The 16299-nt window shown below is 48.6% G+C and overlaps 1 long non-coding RNA gene across 1 annotated transcript in view; it reads right to left on the reverse strand.

The window, feature by feature from the left end:
- Positions 1-683: 683 nt before the first annotated feature.
- Positions 684-16299, reverse strand: part of LOC119957784 — a 24954-nt gene continuing 9338 nt past the window's right edge. The window contains exons 4-7 of the long non-coding RNA XR_005458929.1: positions 14311-14451; positions 12305-12649; positions 1983-2049; positions 684-1128 (exon numbers count right to left, since the gene is read on the reverse strand). This is a non-coding gene — a long non-coding RNA (uncharacterized LOC119957784). The remainder of the gene's footprint in view (positions 1129-1982; positions 2050-12304; positions 12650-14310; positions 14452-16299) is intronic.

The raw sequence follows: 16299 nt of genomic DNA on the forward strand, positions 1-16299 counted from the left end.
CCCACCAGTGTTTATGGACTGTCGCTGGATCCCAGGGCCACAGTTGAGTGATGAGGGGTGGGGGGGGGGGGGGGGGGTGCAGCCACAGGGTGGGCGTCATGAGAGAGGAGTGCCGACAGCAAGGGCAGGAGGCACGGCAGCACAGAGGTTAGCACCGCTGCCTCACAGGGACCCGGGTTCAATTGCGACCTCGGGTGACTATGTGGAGTCTGCACGTTCTCCCCGTGTGTGCGTGGGTTTCCTTCGGGTGCTCCGGTTTCCTCCCACAGTCCAAAGATGGACGGGTTAGATGGGGTTCCGGGGACAGGGCGAGTGAATGGGCCTAACTATGGTGCTCTTTTGGAGAATCGGTGCAGACTCGATCGACCGAATAGCCTCCTTCTGCACTGTAGGGATTCTACGAGGTTGGATGTCAGAGGTAAGGTCCCCCATTGACACCGGCTCCCTCGATCGGACACAAAGTGCCTTTGAACGATGGATTCCCCCCCCCCTCCCCGCCCACCCATCACCACTGGGAGCTGGCCAATAATCTCGCATGTTCTCGCTATGTGCCCACCACATGGGGACTGGTAACAGTGGTGGTGAGATGAGATCCATTAATTGGCAATTAATTACCCGCAAGATTGTGAAATGGCAGTGAGCTGGGCGTGGGCCATGGAGTTAATTGGGGTGGTGCTGGGGGTAAATGGCAGGGTCTCCACCCACTAGCCTCCTTGCCCTCCTCTTACCAACAAAGTTGCCAGGCATAGGGGTTGGGCATTAAATCTGTTGCCTTTTCCATTTCAGTCAGCCCTTGCCCCAACCTTTTACCAATCATCCGATCACCGGCAAAGCCTACTTGCTTTTTATCAAGCGGAGTGCTTCACCACCTCCCACTCATCCATTTCGTTATTTCTTTGAACCAAACAGTGCGACTTTGAGAGAGTGAATCCCGAATTCTCGCTAAACTGACGCAGCGACGACAGGAACACTTCCTGCTCCGGGGGCGGCCCATCCGATCCTCCAGGAATGGTTTCAGCTGATCCCGGTGGGCTGGTCATCGAGGAATGTGACCTCGATATCCCGGTGGCTCCGCTGGCCGGACATTGGCTCCCAGTACTTTCCGCCAGGTCTCTGGCTCGTTACAAGCTGTGAAAATGATCGGCAATTTGAATTACTTTTCAGGCTTTTCCATTTTCGACAAGGTTTGCGTTGACCTCGGACCGACCCCGATGATGCTGCGATTCTACATCCTTCCCAATAATCATCTCCAGGCCACTCATTTCATTGGCTCCTCTCATAGAATCCCGACAGTGCAGAAGGAGGCCATTCGGCCCATCAACAGAAAGAGTACCCTAGGCCCAACCCCGCCCTATCCCAGTAACCCCACCTAACCTTTTGGACACTAAGGGGCAATTTAGCACGGCCAATCCACCCAACCTGCACATCTTTGGACTGTGGGAGGAAACCGGAGCACCCGGAGGAAACCCACGCACACACGGGGAGAACGTGCAGACTCCGCACAGACTGTGACCCAAGGCCGAGTACCTGAAGCTGTGAGGCAGCAGTGCTAACCACTGTGCCACCGCGCCGCCCTCTCTTGAAGGAGGTGACTTGATTCTGGGCTGATGTTCCAGCCTCCTTAAGATTAACTGAATGGCAACTCATTCCCAGACAGAGCTCAATCCAGAACCAATGTCTAAACCTATTGCTGAAGACTTAGACCAGGGGCCCGCTGCCCTTGTCCTTCTAGGTGCAAGAGGTCATGGGTTTGGAAGGGGCTGTTGAGGGAACAGGTTGGCACAGTGCGCACGCTGCACTGGAGGGGGTGAACATTCAGGATGGTGGATAGGCCGTTGTCCTAGATGCTGCCACGCTTCACGGGTATCATTTTAGACAAGCGCACCAGCTGAAGGGGTTGTCTAGCCGCCCGGGGAAGGAGGCAGGGAGGGGAGCGAATGGAAAATATCTGGTCTTTGTAGCTTTCCTGTTTGGTTACTCACCTTTTTCCAAAGCCATCACGTGGAGGATAATCCCCATCAACGTTGCTGATTCTATCCACTGAACGGACTGCAATAAAAGGAGAGATCCACGTCAGATCACATTGAGAGTCACAAAATTCCCTTTTGAAAGCTCCTACCCAATCTGCTTCAGACAGCACCTTCCAGATCACAACAACGCGCTGTTTGACTTCGCCTTTCCCTTACTTACTTCATCATAACCCATCAAAAACCTTTAATACGGGCATCAGGCCTCCAGAAAAGTATCCTTAAAATAAGATATACGTGCTATGACTGGGCAGCGAAAGCGGAGAGGTTGAGGAGCTGGAGTAGATAGAGGTGGAGGCTTTGTGGGTTCGGATGGAGGGTCGTTCTTCTAAAGGGGCCGCTGGCAACGTCGCCACTACCATTCGCCCCGGGTCAGGTCGACCTGTGGTGATAGCCACGTTGAGGAATTTGGGAGCAATTCCGACAGCAGTTCAAGTTGAGGGCAGGTTGGTGGGTGATGCCAATAAGAGGGAATCATGGGTTTGAGCCAGGGAGGATGGAGGCGAGGTTCCGGGGATGGGAGGAGAAAGGGGTGAAAGAGATGAAGGATCTGTTTCTGGAGGGACGGTTCACAAGCTTGGAGGAAGCTTGGGGGTGAAGTATGGACTCCAGCGTGAGGAGGGCTTCGGGTGTTTGCAGGTTTGGAATTTCACAACAAGGTTCTTCCCAAGCTTTCCAGTGGCACTGTCCCCCTCTTTACTGAAGGAGGTGCTGTCGATGGGGGGGGGGTGTGCTGGAGAGTGAGTCATTTTGGCGATCTACTTTAGGATCCTGGAGGAGGACAAGGAGTCTATGGAAGGGATTAAGGCCAAGTGGGAGGAAAGTTGGGGATGGTGTTGGAGGAAGGATTACCGGGGGCTGTTTTAGCTCAGTGGGCTAGACAGCTGGTTTGTGATGCAGAACAAGGCCAGCAGCGTGGGTTCAATTCCCGTACCAGCTGAGAATTCTGAATTCTCTCTCTGTGTACCTGAACAGACGCTGGAATGTGGCGACTAGGGGCTTTTCACAGTAACTTCAATACAGTATTAACGAAAGCCTACTTGTGACAATAAAGATTATTTATTTATTGGGGAGCACAGTAGCATTGTGGCTAGCACAGTTGCTTCACAGCACCAGGGTCCCAGGTTAGATTCTCTGCTGGGTTACTGTCTATGCGGAGTCTGCATGTTCTCCCCGTGTCTGCGTGGGTTTCCTCCGGGTGCTCCGGTTTCCTCCCACAGTCCAAAGACGTGCAGGTTAGGTGGGTTGGCCATGATAAATTTCCCCTTAGTGTCCAAAATTGCCCTGAGTGTTGGGTTGGGTTACTGGGTTATGGGGAGAGGGTTGAGGTGTGGGGTTGGGTAGGGTGCTCTTTCCAAGAGCTGGTGCAGACTCGATGGGCCGAATGGCCTCCTTCTGCACTGTAAATTCTAGGAAATCTCTAAAATCTATTATGGTGCGAAGTTCTGCAAAGTGGTGTACGGGACACACTTAATGAAAGTGAGGATGAGCCTGTTTGAGGGGGTGGAGGATAGTTGGGAATGGTACAGGAGGCCCCCAGCAATGATGTCCATATGTTCTGGCCCTGCCCGAAATTGGACAGCACCATGTCTGACGTTCTGCACGTGGATTTGGATCCGGGTACTCTGGAGGCCATATTCGGGGTGTCAGACCGGCCGGAGTTGTAGATTGGCCAGACTTAGCCTTTTATTGGAATTTTTTGAAAAATATATAGCAACAGAACAATAATAACAATAATAAACACCCCCCAGCACCCGTAGCAGCGCATGTAATGAACCCCTCCACCCCCCCCCAAACCCAATAAACAACAGAATAAATTAACAATAAGCACATTAACTTAAACAATACCCCCCTAAAACCCCTCCCCTTTCCCCCCCTCCCCCCCGGGTTGCTGCTGCTGCTGACCTAGTTCCTTATCGTTGAGCCAAAAAGTCGAGGAAAGGCTGCCACCTCCTAAAGAACCCTTGTACCGAACCCCTCGGGGCGAATTTGACCCTCTCCAGCTTAATGAATCCCGCCATGTCATTGATCCAGGTCTGCACGCTCGGAGGTCTCGCATCTTTCCACTGCAGCAAGATCCTCCGCCGGGCTACTGGGGACGCAAAGGCCAAAACATCGGCCTCTTTCGCCTCCTGCACTCCCGGCTCCACCCCAACCCCAAATATCGCGAGTCCCCAGCCTGGCTTGACCCTGGACCCTACCACCCTCGACACCGTCCTCGCCACCCACTGCCAGAATTCCCCCAGTGCCGGGCATGCCCAAAACATATGGGCATGGTTCGCTGGGCTCCCCGAACACCTAATGCACCTGTCCTCACACCCAAAAAACCTGCTTATCCTCGTCCCGGACATATGAACCCTGTGCAGTACCTTGAACTGGATGAGGCTAAGCCTCGCGCATGAAGAGGAGGAGTTCACCCTCTCCAGGGCGTCCGCCCATGTCCCCTCCTCAATCTGCTCCCCCAGCTCCACCTCCCACTTAGCCTTCAGCTCCTCTACCAACGTCTCCTCCACCTCCTGCATCACCTGGTAGATGTCAGACACCTTTCCATCCCCGACCCACACCCCCGAAAGCACCCTATCCCTTAACCCCCGCGGGGGCAGCAAAGGGAACCCCTCCACCTGCCACCTAGCAAAGCCTTTGCCTTGTTGATCGCTTGCAGGCGGGTCCTGTTGAGGTGGAGGTCAGTTTCTCCCCTGTGTCTCGGTGTGGTTGGGGGATCTAATAGAGTTCCTGTATTTGGAGAAGGTGAAATGTGCTGTGAGAGAGACAGATTTGGGGTTCCACCAGAGATGGGATTTGTTCGTCTTACATTTTGGGGATCTGGTTGCAGTCAAGGGGTGTAGAGAGGGGACAGTTCGGGGGTGGGGGGGGGGGGGGGGTGTTGGGGTTGGGTTTATTTGTTGTAAAAATGTTGAAAATTTAAATTAAAATATTTTAAAATATATATGTACATGAATAAAAACCCTCAATCATCTAAACTTTGTGTCTTCCGGTGATCCACTCTTCAGCCATTCAACAAAGAACAAGAACAAAGAACAAAGAAAAGTACAGCGCAGGAACAGGCCCTTCGGCCCTCCAAGCCCGTGCCGACCATGCTGCCCATCTAAACTAAAATCTTCTACACTTCCTGGGTCCGTATCCCTCTATTCCCATCCTATTCATGTATTTGTCCAGATGCCCCTTAAATGTCACTATCGTCCCTGCTTCCACCACCTCCTCTGGCAGCGAGTTCCAGGCACCCACTACCCTCTGTGTAAAGAACTTGCCTCGTACATCTCCTCTAAACCTTGCCCCTCCCACCTTAAGCCTATGCCCCCTCGTAATTGACCCCTCTACCCTGGGGAAAAGTCTCTGACCATCCACTCTGTCTATGCTCCTCATAATTTTGTAGACCTCTATCAGGTCGCCCCTCAACCTCCTTCATTCCAGTGAGAACAACCAAGTTTATTCAACTGCTCCTCATAGCTAATGCCCTCCATACCAGGCAACATCCTGGTAAATCTCTTCTGCACTCTCTCTAAAGCCTCCACATCCTTCTGGTAGTGTGTCGACCAGAATTGAACACTATACTCCAAGTGTGGCCTAACTAAGGTTCTATACATTGAAGATAACCTGTCTTTCTTCGTCTGTCTAACGCCTGCATGGTTTCGACAGTTTGGTGACTGAGTCTCTCTCTCTCCCCCTATAGCGACTGACTGTGGGAAGAACTTTGTTCTGCTGTTCTAGCAGAATGCAGGTGAAGGGACTGAGATGGACTAGGATAACGTTGGCAATTAAGAGAGGGAGACGAAGGGCAGCACGGTGGCCTAGTGGTTAGCACAACCGCCTAACGGCGCTGAGGTTGCAGGTTCGATCCCGGCTCTGGGTCACTGTCCGTGTGGAGTTTGCACGTTCTCCCCGTGTCTGCGTGGGTTTCGCCCCCACAACCCAAAAATGTGCATAGTAGGTGGATTGGCCACGCTAAATTGCCCCTTAATTGGAAAAAATAATTGGCTAATTTAAATTTAAAAAAAAAATAAAAACAAAAAAAAAAACAAAAAAAAAAAAGAGAGGGAGACGGGAGTGGTGTGGGTACCCAGCAAACACATCACCATCACAATGCCTGGCAACAGGACTCTGTCAATGACCTACTTTCCATAGAAAATATTGTACCCAAAAGATATTTATTTTTATTCATGGAACGTTGGCATCATTGCCAAGCCCAGCAATTATTGCCCATCCCTAATTGCCCTTCAGGGGGCAAGTTAAGAGTCAACCACATTGCTGTGGGCCTGGAGTCACGTGTAGGCCAGACCGGGTAAGGACGGCAGATTTCCTTCCTTAAAGGGGACATTAATGAACCAGATGTGTTTTTTTTTTACAACAATCGACAATGGCTTGATGGTCATCGTTAGACTTTTAATTCCAGATTTTAATTGAATTCAAATTTCACCATCTGCAGTGGTGGGATTTGAACCCAGGTCCCCAGAGCCTTACCCTGAGTCCCCACTGCGCCACCCCCTCCCGTATCCAGTCTCTCTTTGTCATTTGGTGGGAAATTACTGATCTGATAAATATTAGTCTCATCGGATAGTTTTTGGCAGAAACTTTGGCCGGAATACATTCTTTGTTCCCAGTGTTTGTTGGAAGGAGTTTCATAAATACTTTTGTTTTATAGAATCATAGAATTTACAGTGCAGAAGGAGGCCATTCGGCCCATCGAGTCTGCACCGGCTCTTGGAAAGAGAACCCTACCCAAGGTCAACACCTTCACCCTATCCCCATAACCCAGTAACCCCACCCAACACTAAGGGCAATTTTGGACACTAAGGGCAATTTATCATGGCCAATCCACCTAACCTGCACATCTTTGGACTGTGGGAGGAAACCGGAGCACCCGGAGGAAATCCACGCAGACACGGGGCGAACGTGCAGACTCCGCACAGACAGTGACCCAAGCCGGAATCGAACCTGGGACCTTGGAGCTGTGAAGCGATGTTTTTTTTTAAATTTTAGAGTACCCAATTCATTTTTTCCAATTAAGGGGCAATTTAGCGTGTCCAATCCACCTACCCTGCACATATTTTGGGTTGTGGGAGTGAAACCCACGCAAACACGGGGAAAATGTGCAAAGTGAAGCGATGTTAAAGGACAGAAGGTGGCCATTCAGTTCATTGTGCTCGTGCTAACCCAATTGGTTGCTGCTGTCTGAATTCCCCTCATCCATGTAACCTCCCCCCCTCCCATTTGTAGCCAATTCCCTTTTGAAAGTTCCACCGAATCTGCTTCTCCCGATCACAACATCTCGCTGTTTGACTTCACTTTCCCCTCATTTACTGGATCAAAACCCGTCAAAACCTTCAACGCGTCCATCGAATATACATGAATAAATCCCCCCCCCCCCCCAATTGTTTCCATTCTCAGAGGTGCCTGGAAAGTGTTGAGAAATCACAGCGGTTCAGAGAATATCTGGGCATGTTGGAAAGTTCCAGAAGCATTTCCAACGATTGGGGGCGTCGACGTTTGCAAAATTTCCCCTGCAGCATCACGCCAGCAATTTTACAAATTTTCCTGATCGCAGTAAAAAAGGAACATAGGAACAGGAGGAGGCCATTCAGCCCATCTAGCCTGTCCCGCTATTCAGTGAGATCATGGCTGATCTGGGACCTAACTCCATCCTTTGGACCCAATCCCTTAATATCTTTGCTCAACAAAAATCTACCTCAGATTTAAAATGAACAACTGATCTCACTCCAGCTGCTGTGTGTGGGAGAGAATCCCAAACCTCTCCCACCCTTTGAGTGAAGAAGTTCTTCCCAACATCTCTCCTGAACGAACTGGCCCTAATTTTTAGACTCTGCCCCCTAGTTTTAGAATCTCCACCCAGTGGAAATAGTTTATCTTTATCCACCCTGTCTTTCCCTGATAATATATTGAAGACTTTGATCAGATCATCCCTTAACCTTCTAATTTCTCGAGTAAACAGGCCTAATCTGTGTAATCTCTCCTCGTAACTCAACCCCTGTAGTCCAGGTATCATTTTTGTAAACCTACCTTGCTCTCCCTCCGAGGACAAAATATCCTCCTGAAGGTGCGGCGCCCAGAACGGCTCCCAGTGACTCCCAGTGGGGCCTAACCAGGGGTTTGTAAAGCTGCAGCATAACCCCTGTGTCTTTATACTCCAATCCTATAGTTATAGAGGCTAGCATTCCATTAGCCTTTCTGATTATTTTAAGGACCTATGTGTCTGATTATTCATTATCCCAACTCTCAGCCGCCTACCACAACCGATTTCCTAACCACGTCAATAATTTCCCCTTCGTTAACAGTCTCTTATGTGGAACTTTATCAAATGCCTTCCAGACGTCCATATAAATAACATCCATAGGCATTCCCTTCTCCACCACCTTAGTCGTCTCTTCAAAACATTTGATAAGATTGGTCAGGCATGAACATCCCTTCGCGATTCTATGCTAGCTCTCCCTGATCGACCAAAACATTTCAAGGTGTTAACTTACTCCCATCCCTGATTACAGACTCCAGCAATTTCCCCACCACAGATAAGGATAAAAAGGAGAATGTGCCATTCACGCCTCCAACCATGCCTCACCCTCAGACAGTTCTGATGTGGACTAGAAATCACATCCGCTTTCAAAATGAACTTGTGAGTCAAAAGCAGTTCCCCCGTCATCTTTTGTTTACCAACCAGGCGTGTACTATTGGGACCTTTGACAATATGTCCAGCATTGACGGTGTCGGAGATTTACAGCAAGATTCAGTCAGGCAACAGGAACGAGCAAGAGGTGATCATCAGACTACAGGCAGCAAAGTCGGCCCGGAGGGAGATGACTTCAAGAGAAAACAATTTCAGAGACGCACCTCAGCCAAGATTCTGAGGAATTCCTCTGCAGAACCAGTTGGCATAATTATTACTGTGGCAGTAAACACCCTTGGGGCGATACTGTATCTATGCTGGTGGAGTATGGAGATGCCTCGCTTGTGTCAATCACAAACGTGAAGCAAAAAACATGTCTGAAAAATATTCCTGCCTTGAGGAACGCCCTCATATACAGAATCAGTGGACATGGACCTGTTGACAATCCACTGCGGTCCTTATTAATGTGATTCAGGTTGGGCAGCATTAGTTGATTACCTGGACAGTTCAGATATTGAGGGATATGGGTGTGGATTTGGGGGGAATAAAACTCACAGGGTTAACATTAAGGCAGCTCAGGCACAGACAGCAGATTTTCCAACGCCCTCCACTTCGCCTCTGTGTTCCTGTCTAAGGTGGGCCAAGACCTTCTGGAGACTTTACTGTGTCAGGTGCGTCATTCAAATATGCAAAAAAGAACAGAAGGTGGAGGAAGAGAACGGCAGCTTTCGGACCAGGTGGACTGCCGCGGCCTGCAGCCTCACGGCGTCGAGGTCCCAGGTTCGATCCCGGCTCTGGGTCACTGTCCGTGTGGAGTTTGCACATTCTCCCCGTGTTTATGTGGGTTTCGCCCCCACAACCCAAAAATGTGCAGGCTAGGTGGATTGGCCATGCTAAATTGCCCCTTAATTGGAAAATGAATTGGATACTCTAAATTTATAAAAAAAAAGGTGAGGATACTGGGTTACGGGGATAGGGTGGAGGCGTGGGTTTAGGTAGGGTACTCTTTCCAAGGTGCTGTCTCGATGGGCCGAATGTCTCCTTCTGCACTCTAGGGATTCTCTGGATTTCTTTCCCTAGAGGAAGTTAGTGAATCAGATGATGTTTTTTACAGCAATTAATGTTGGCTTCATAGTCACTGATTAACACATTCCAGACTATATTGCCACTGCTATGGTGAGATTGATCTCTGGATCACTAATCTGCCGCCTACACCACTTCACCACTATCGCCCCACCGACAGTAAACTATCAACAGCTCGGCGACTAGAACCTAATCTGCTGACCTCATGACTCACTGCTTTCCAAGGTGCAGTTAAAAAACTAACGGCCAATTTTCAACTGGTCTCGTTCATCAAGAATTGCTTGGCGTGAAAGGAGAATTGATTTGTTTTGTACCTGCAGCAATATCATTGGGAAACTCTTCTCCTGGGATTGTCATTTGGTGTAACTATATTGGTCACACATTAGTGGGTGACTATATATAATAATGGTCTTTATTATTGTCTCAAGTAGGCTTATATTAACACTGCAGTGAAGTTACTGTGAAAAGCCCCTAGTCGCCACATTCCGGCACCTGTTCGGGTACACGGAGGGAGAATTCAGAATGTCCAATTCCCCTAACAGCACGTCTTTCAGGACTTGTGGGAGGAAACCGGAGCACCCGGTTTTAAATGAATGATTAAATAACGCAACGCCCCGTAATAAAGAAAGCTAAGGGATGATTTTATATGGTAGATCGGGCAGCACGGTAGCATGGTGGTTAGCATCAATGCTTCACAGCTCCAGGGTCCCAGGTTCGATTCCCGGCTGGGTCACTGTCTGTGCGGAGTCTGCACGTCCTCCCCGTGTGTGCGTGGGTTTCCTCCGGGTGCTCCGGTTTCCTCCCACAGTCCAAAGATGTGCGGGTTAGGTGGATTGGCCATGCTAAATTCCCCGTAGTGTCCTAAAAAGTAAGGTTAAGTGGGGGGTTGTTGGGTTACGGGTATAGGGTGGATGCGTGGGTTTGAGTAGGGTGATCATGGCTCGGCACAACATCGAGGGCCGAAGGGCCTGTTCTGTGCTGTACTGTTCTATGGTCTATAGATCGAGGGAAGGTTGAAACTGAGGGGCGGTTTTGAACAAGAACGTACAATCTAAAAACAACCAGGGCGTGGATTCTCCGTTATTGAGACTATGTCCTCACGCCGGCATCAAAACGCTGGCGAAATTCCTGCAAAAAGTGAAACAAATTCATAGCCCTGAAGGGGACGAGCAGGGACCCGGAGTGAATCTCACAGAGGCCGTGCATGCGCTCGGCGTTATTACCAATGCTAGCATTTTATTCCAGATAAATTTATTTTTATTATGAAAGGCCTCACCTGGAGTATTGTGCACAGTTCTGGTCCCCCTTATCTGAGGAGGGATGTAGTGACATTGGAGGCAGTTCAGACGAGGTTCACTAGATTGATCCCAGAGGTGAGGAGTTTGTCGTGTGAGGAGAGATTTAGGCCGATACTCTCTCGAGTTTAGAAGAATGAGGGGAGATCTGATTGAGGTGTACAAGATGCTAAACGGTCTGGATAAAGTAGACGTGGAGCTGCCTCTTGTGGGACAGTCTAAAACGAGAGGTCATAATCTTGGAATAAGAGGCAGCAAATTTAAAACAGATTTGAGGAAAAACTACTTCTCCCAACGGTTTATGAATCTGTGCAATTCGCTACCCCAGAGTGTGGAGGATGCTGGGACAGGGAGTAAATTTAAGGAGGAGTTGGACAGATTTTTAATTGGGAACGGGTTTGAAGGGTTATGGAGAACGGGCAGGACGGTGGAGTTGGGGCCAGGATGGGATCAGCCATGATCACATTGAGGGTGTTAGGCCCGGGAGACTAAATTACTGACTCCCGTCCGGGGTCATGTGTTCTAGGGAGGTGATGCTGTGGCTGATTTCGCAATCCAGCTCTTGGTAACATTGTAGGTAGCAGATGAGGAACAGATCAGCCATGATAGAATGGCGGAGCAGACTTAATGGGCCGATTGGCCTAATTCTATATCTTTTTTGAAACATTTAGAGTACCTAATTAATTTCTTCCAATTAAGGGGCAATTTAGTGTGGTCAATCCACCTACTCTGCACATCTTTGTGGGGGCGAAACCCATGCAAACACGGGGAGAATGTGCAAAATCCACACAGACATTGCTCCGGTATCGTATGAACGTATTAACTTATTAATGATATCTAAGTTCCCCTTATGGTGGGATTTGAACTCAAATCTCAGGATCCAGCTGAATAGCTGGTGGCTGGTTTAGCACACTGGGCTAAATCGCTGGCTTTTAAAGCAGAGCAAGACAGGCCAGCAGCACGGTTCAATTCCCGTACCAGCCTCCCCGAACAGGTGCCAGAATGTGGTGACTAGGGGCTTTTCACAGTAACTTCATTGAAGCCTACTCTTGACAATAAGCATTTTTCATTTCAATTATGGTATTGCTACCCTGTCAGGGGTACCCCTATTTTCTAAAGTTTTAATAAGATTTATACAGACGTTGGCAGCAACTATTATATCTACAATGTAAAATTCAACCCCTAGCGAGCGGTACTTAATTCTAAAACAAAGGGGAACTCCAATTTCTCATTAGAAGCTAGATCAAAAACTTCACACTTACTCAATGCTCTTTTTCAGGGGTCGCGGTCAGCAACGTCTCCTTTCCAGAATGTTCCATCTCTTCCCTGGTCACATCGTCCACCAGAAAACCCATTTCTTCTTGCTTCAACCCACTCACATATATTACAGGAAGAAAGAAAGGCATTGCGTCTCTATAGCACCTGTCACAACCTCCAGGTGTCCAAAGCGTTCCACAGTCAATGAAGTATCTTTGAGAAGTCGCTCGTTACCGTAGCGGGCATCCAGTTTTGATCCGATACTGCATAAATGCAATCAAATTGCCCAGAAATATGACCACAGGTTGCTCCTCATAGGCTTCACAATGTTGGCAGCCTTTGGATATATTCTGTGAGAGGACAGTCCAACTCTGATTATACTGAAAGCCATGTCCCCTCGTGAAGGGCTCCTTCATTTGGAAGTGCCCCAGGCTACATCAGGTGTACAGCACATAGAACATAGAACATAGAACATAGAACAGTACAGCACAGAACAGGCCCTTCGGCCCTCAATGTTGTGCTGAGCCATGATCACCCTACTCAAACCCACGTATCCACACTATACCCGTAACCCCCCCTAACCTTACTTTTATTAGGACACTACGGGCAATTTAGCATGGCCAATCCACCTAACCCGCACATCTTTGGACTGTGGGAGGAAACCGGAGCACCCGGAGGAAACCCACGCACACAGGGGGAGGACGTGCAGACTCCACACAGACAGTGACCCAGCCGGGAATCGAACCTGGGACCCTGGAGCTGTGAAGCATTTATGCTAACCACCATGCTACCCTGCTGCCCCTGTGGTGCATAGCCATTCAGGAAACATTGACATCTCCTCCCTGCCCTACAAAACCTCAACCCATCAGCAAGTAACTCTATCCCTTGCCCCTGAAATGTATCTATACTATTCACCCCAGCCACCCCCGATGGGAGGGAGCTCCACATTCGTACCGCATTTCTCATGAATTCCTGATCGGATTTATTAACCATGATGTGGCAATGTTGGACTGGGGTGGGCACAGTAAGAAGTCTTACAGCACCAGGTTAAAGTCCAACAGGTTTGTTTGGGATCACGAGCTTTCGGAGCGCTGCTCCTTCCTCCGGTGAATCTCAGCATTCGCCTGAGGAAGGAGCAGTGCTCCGAAAGCTAGTGATTTGAAACCAACCTGTTGGGCTTTAACCTGGTGGTGTAAGACTTCTTACTGTAGAAATGTAAACATTGTTCCAACGAACATTCCATGTAATGAATAGATTATTGTATTTCAGTGCATTTAGTAACAAGTATGTATCAAATAATTAGTTACAGCAAGGTTCATGGCCAGCATTGGCATGAGAAATCTGTTCTCATGAGGTGACGCACATAAACACTGAATTATTCCTCATGGCCCTCAATAAATCTTTTTCTAAATTTTTTAAAATAGAAATTTAGAGTACTCAATAATTTTTTCTCCAATTATGGGGCAATTTAGCATGGCCAATCCACCTACCCTGCACATCTTTGGGTTGTGGGGGCGAAACCCACGCAGGCACGGGGAGAATGTGCAAACTCCTCATGGACAGTGACCCAGGGCCGGGATCGAACCTGGGACCTCAGCGCCGCAGTCCCAGTGCTAACTATGCACCACATGCCGCCTTTCCTCAATAAATCTTAAGTAATGGGCAATGGTTTATTAATAAATCATCCTCTAGGTAACAGACATCTATTTGAACCAATCAGGAGTTCTCAGCTGAGAATGAGAAACCAATGAGAGTAAATGAGGGATTAAACCAGCGGTACAGATTCCCTTAAAAGTAAGACCTCATGGTCAAGGTTTTGTTCCTGAATTCTGGCCTGATAGTGACCCGGGGCAGGGATCGAGCCCACAGAAGTGCTAACCACTGCGCCACCGTGTCGCCTTCATTCAAGGTTTTTAAACGTAAGCCACAATCATTTAGCGCAGGTAATCTACTGCTGGTTCCGACACCGTAACCAATGTCTACACAAACCAGAGCAAGATATTGAACTTACTAAATATGAGAGATGGACATCAAATCGCTGCTTTAACCTTTCTATGACCTGGGTCACTTTCTGCTTTGAACCTCCATCAAATTCAACATTCAAGACATTTAATTCGGCATTGAAGCATTGCAGATTCTCTCTCCAGCAAATCTGGGGAAACATAAATATGACTGTTTAGATATGGATTGGGAAAGTGTGGGTACAGGGGATACTGCATGCGACAGACAACTGTCATGAAACACTGGCTAGCACAGGCCCCCGCCCCCTCCCAGGGGTGGAGAGTAAGCTCCCCTGTGTTTGCATCAAATTTTAGGAACATTTATTACGATAATTGAAAAAAAAATTTTTTAAGAGGGCATCATGGTGGCACAGTGGGTTAGCACTGCAGTCTCACGGCGCTGAGGTCCCAGGTTCGATCCCGGCTCTGGGTCACTGTCCGTGTGGAGTTTGCACATTCTCCCCGTGTCTGCGTGGGTCTCAACCCCACAACCCAAAGATGTGCAGGGTAGGTGGATTGGCCACGCTAAATTGCCCCTCAGTTGGAAAAAAATAATTGGGTATTCTAAATTTATTTTTTTTTAATTGAAACGCCCAATTATTTTTTTTCCCAATGCAGGGAGAATTCAGAATGTCCAATTCACCTAACAACACGTCTTTGAGGACTTGAGGGAGGAAACCGGAGCACCCGGAGGAAACCCACGCAGACACAGGGAGAACGTGCAGACTCCGCACAGGCAGTGACCCAAGCCGGGAATCAAACCTGGGACCCTGGCGCTGTGAAGCAACAGTGCTAACCATGGCGCTACCGTCCAGCCCAGTGTGTTTCTTTTAAGGAATTGTAATATCCGGAAACGTGAAATAACAGAAAATGTTGGAAAAACATCGGCAAGTTTGTACCTCATGCCGGGGTCGAGACTGCTGCACCCCCCCCCCCCCCCTACTTGCTACAGAGGGGCTGCCATGGGGTATATTGGGCTGCACATTGGGTTCGTTTTTGATAAAAGGGTCAAAGAAAGAGCAGAGAATATGAACAAATGAAATAGCAGCAGTAGTACGCCATTCGGCCCCTTGAACCTGCTCCGCCATTCAGCAAGGTCAAGAATGACAGGGAGATATTTGTCTTAGTGAGGAACTAGAAAGGTATTATCCCAATCCCAGACCAGACTCCAAGGTTTTCAAGGATAGCGGACAGAAACCCAATGCTTTTTTAAAAATTTGTAACACTGTGAGGAAAGGATATTTATATCCAGGGGTGCGTTCACTCACACATAGGAATATGAAGTATAAAACAAACTTTATTATTAACACATTATTAACACTACCCTAACATCACAAAAATATAGCTGACAATTCCCAGCAAAACAATGTTTCACAATGAAGGGAAACTCCGAACAACCACATTTTTTGTATCTCCAATCAAGCAAAAACAACTTTTAAATTTGGCTCGCAAACACAGGGTTACCTACTGTACATGTGAATAGTTTTACTTTTACAAGACAGATTGGAGAGAGAGAGAGAGAGAGAGAAATCCGGTCAGGAAACAGCCTGCAGATTCTTGCCTGTGTCAGACTACTGCTTAACCTGACGGCCTTTTGCAGAAGCTGCTGTTCGGCTCACAGGTAAACAGAAGCGAACTCAAAAACTGACTGCTTCAGACCCGACCCCTCTCATTACATCACCTTTACCCCAGTCAAATCCCATGGTTTTATTAAGTTTAAACAAGGGCAGCAGGGTAGCATGGTGGTTAGCATCAATGCTTCACAGCTCCAGGGTCCCAGGTTCGATTCCCGGCTGGGGTCACTGTCTGTGCGGAGTCTGCACGTCCTCCCCGTGTGTGCGTGGGTTTCCTCCGGGTGCTCCGGTTTCCTCCCACAGTCCAAAGATGTGCAGGTTAGCTGGATTGGCCAGGCTAAATTGCCCTTAGTGTCAAAATAAGGTTAATTGGGGGGTTACGGGTATAGGGTGGATACGTGGGTTTGAGTAGGGTGATCATTGCTC

This window comes from Scyliorhinus canicula, chromosome 27, assembly GCF_902713615.1.
Source record: "Scyliorhinus canicula chromosome 27, sScyCan1.1, whole genome shotgun sequence".
NCBI classification, from domain to species: Eukaryota; Metazoa; Chordata; class Chondrichthyes; order Carcharhiniformes; family Scyliorhinidae; genus Scyliorhinus; species Scyliorhinus canicula.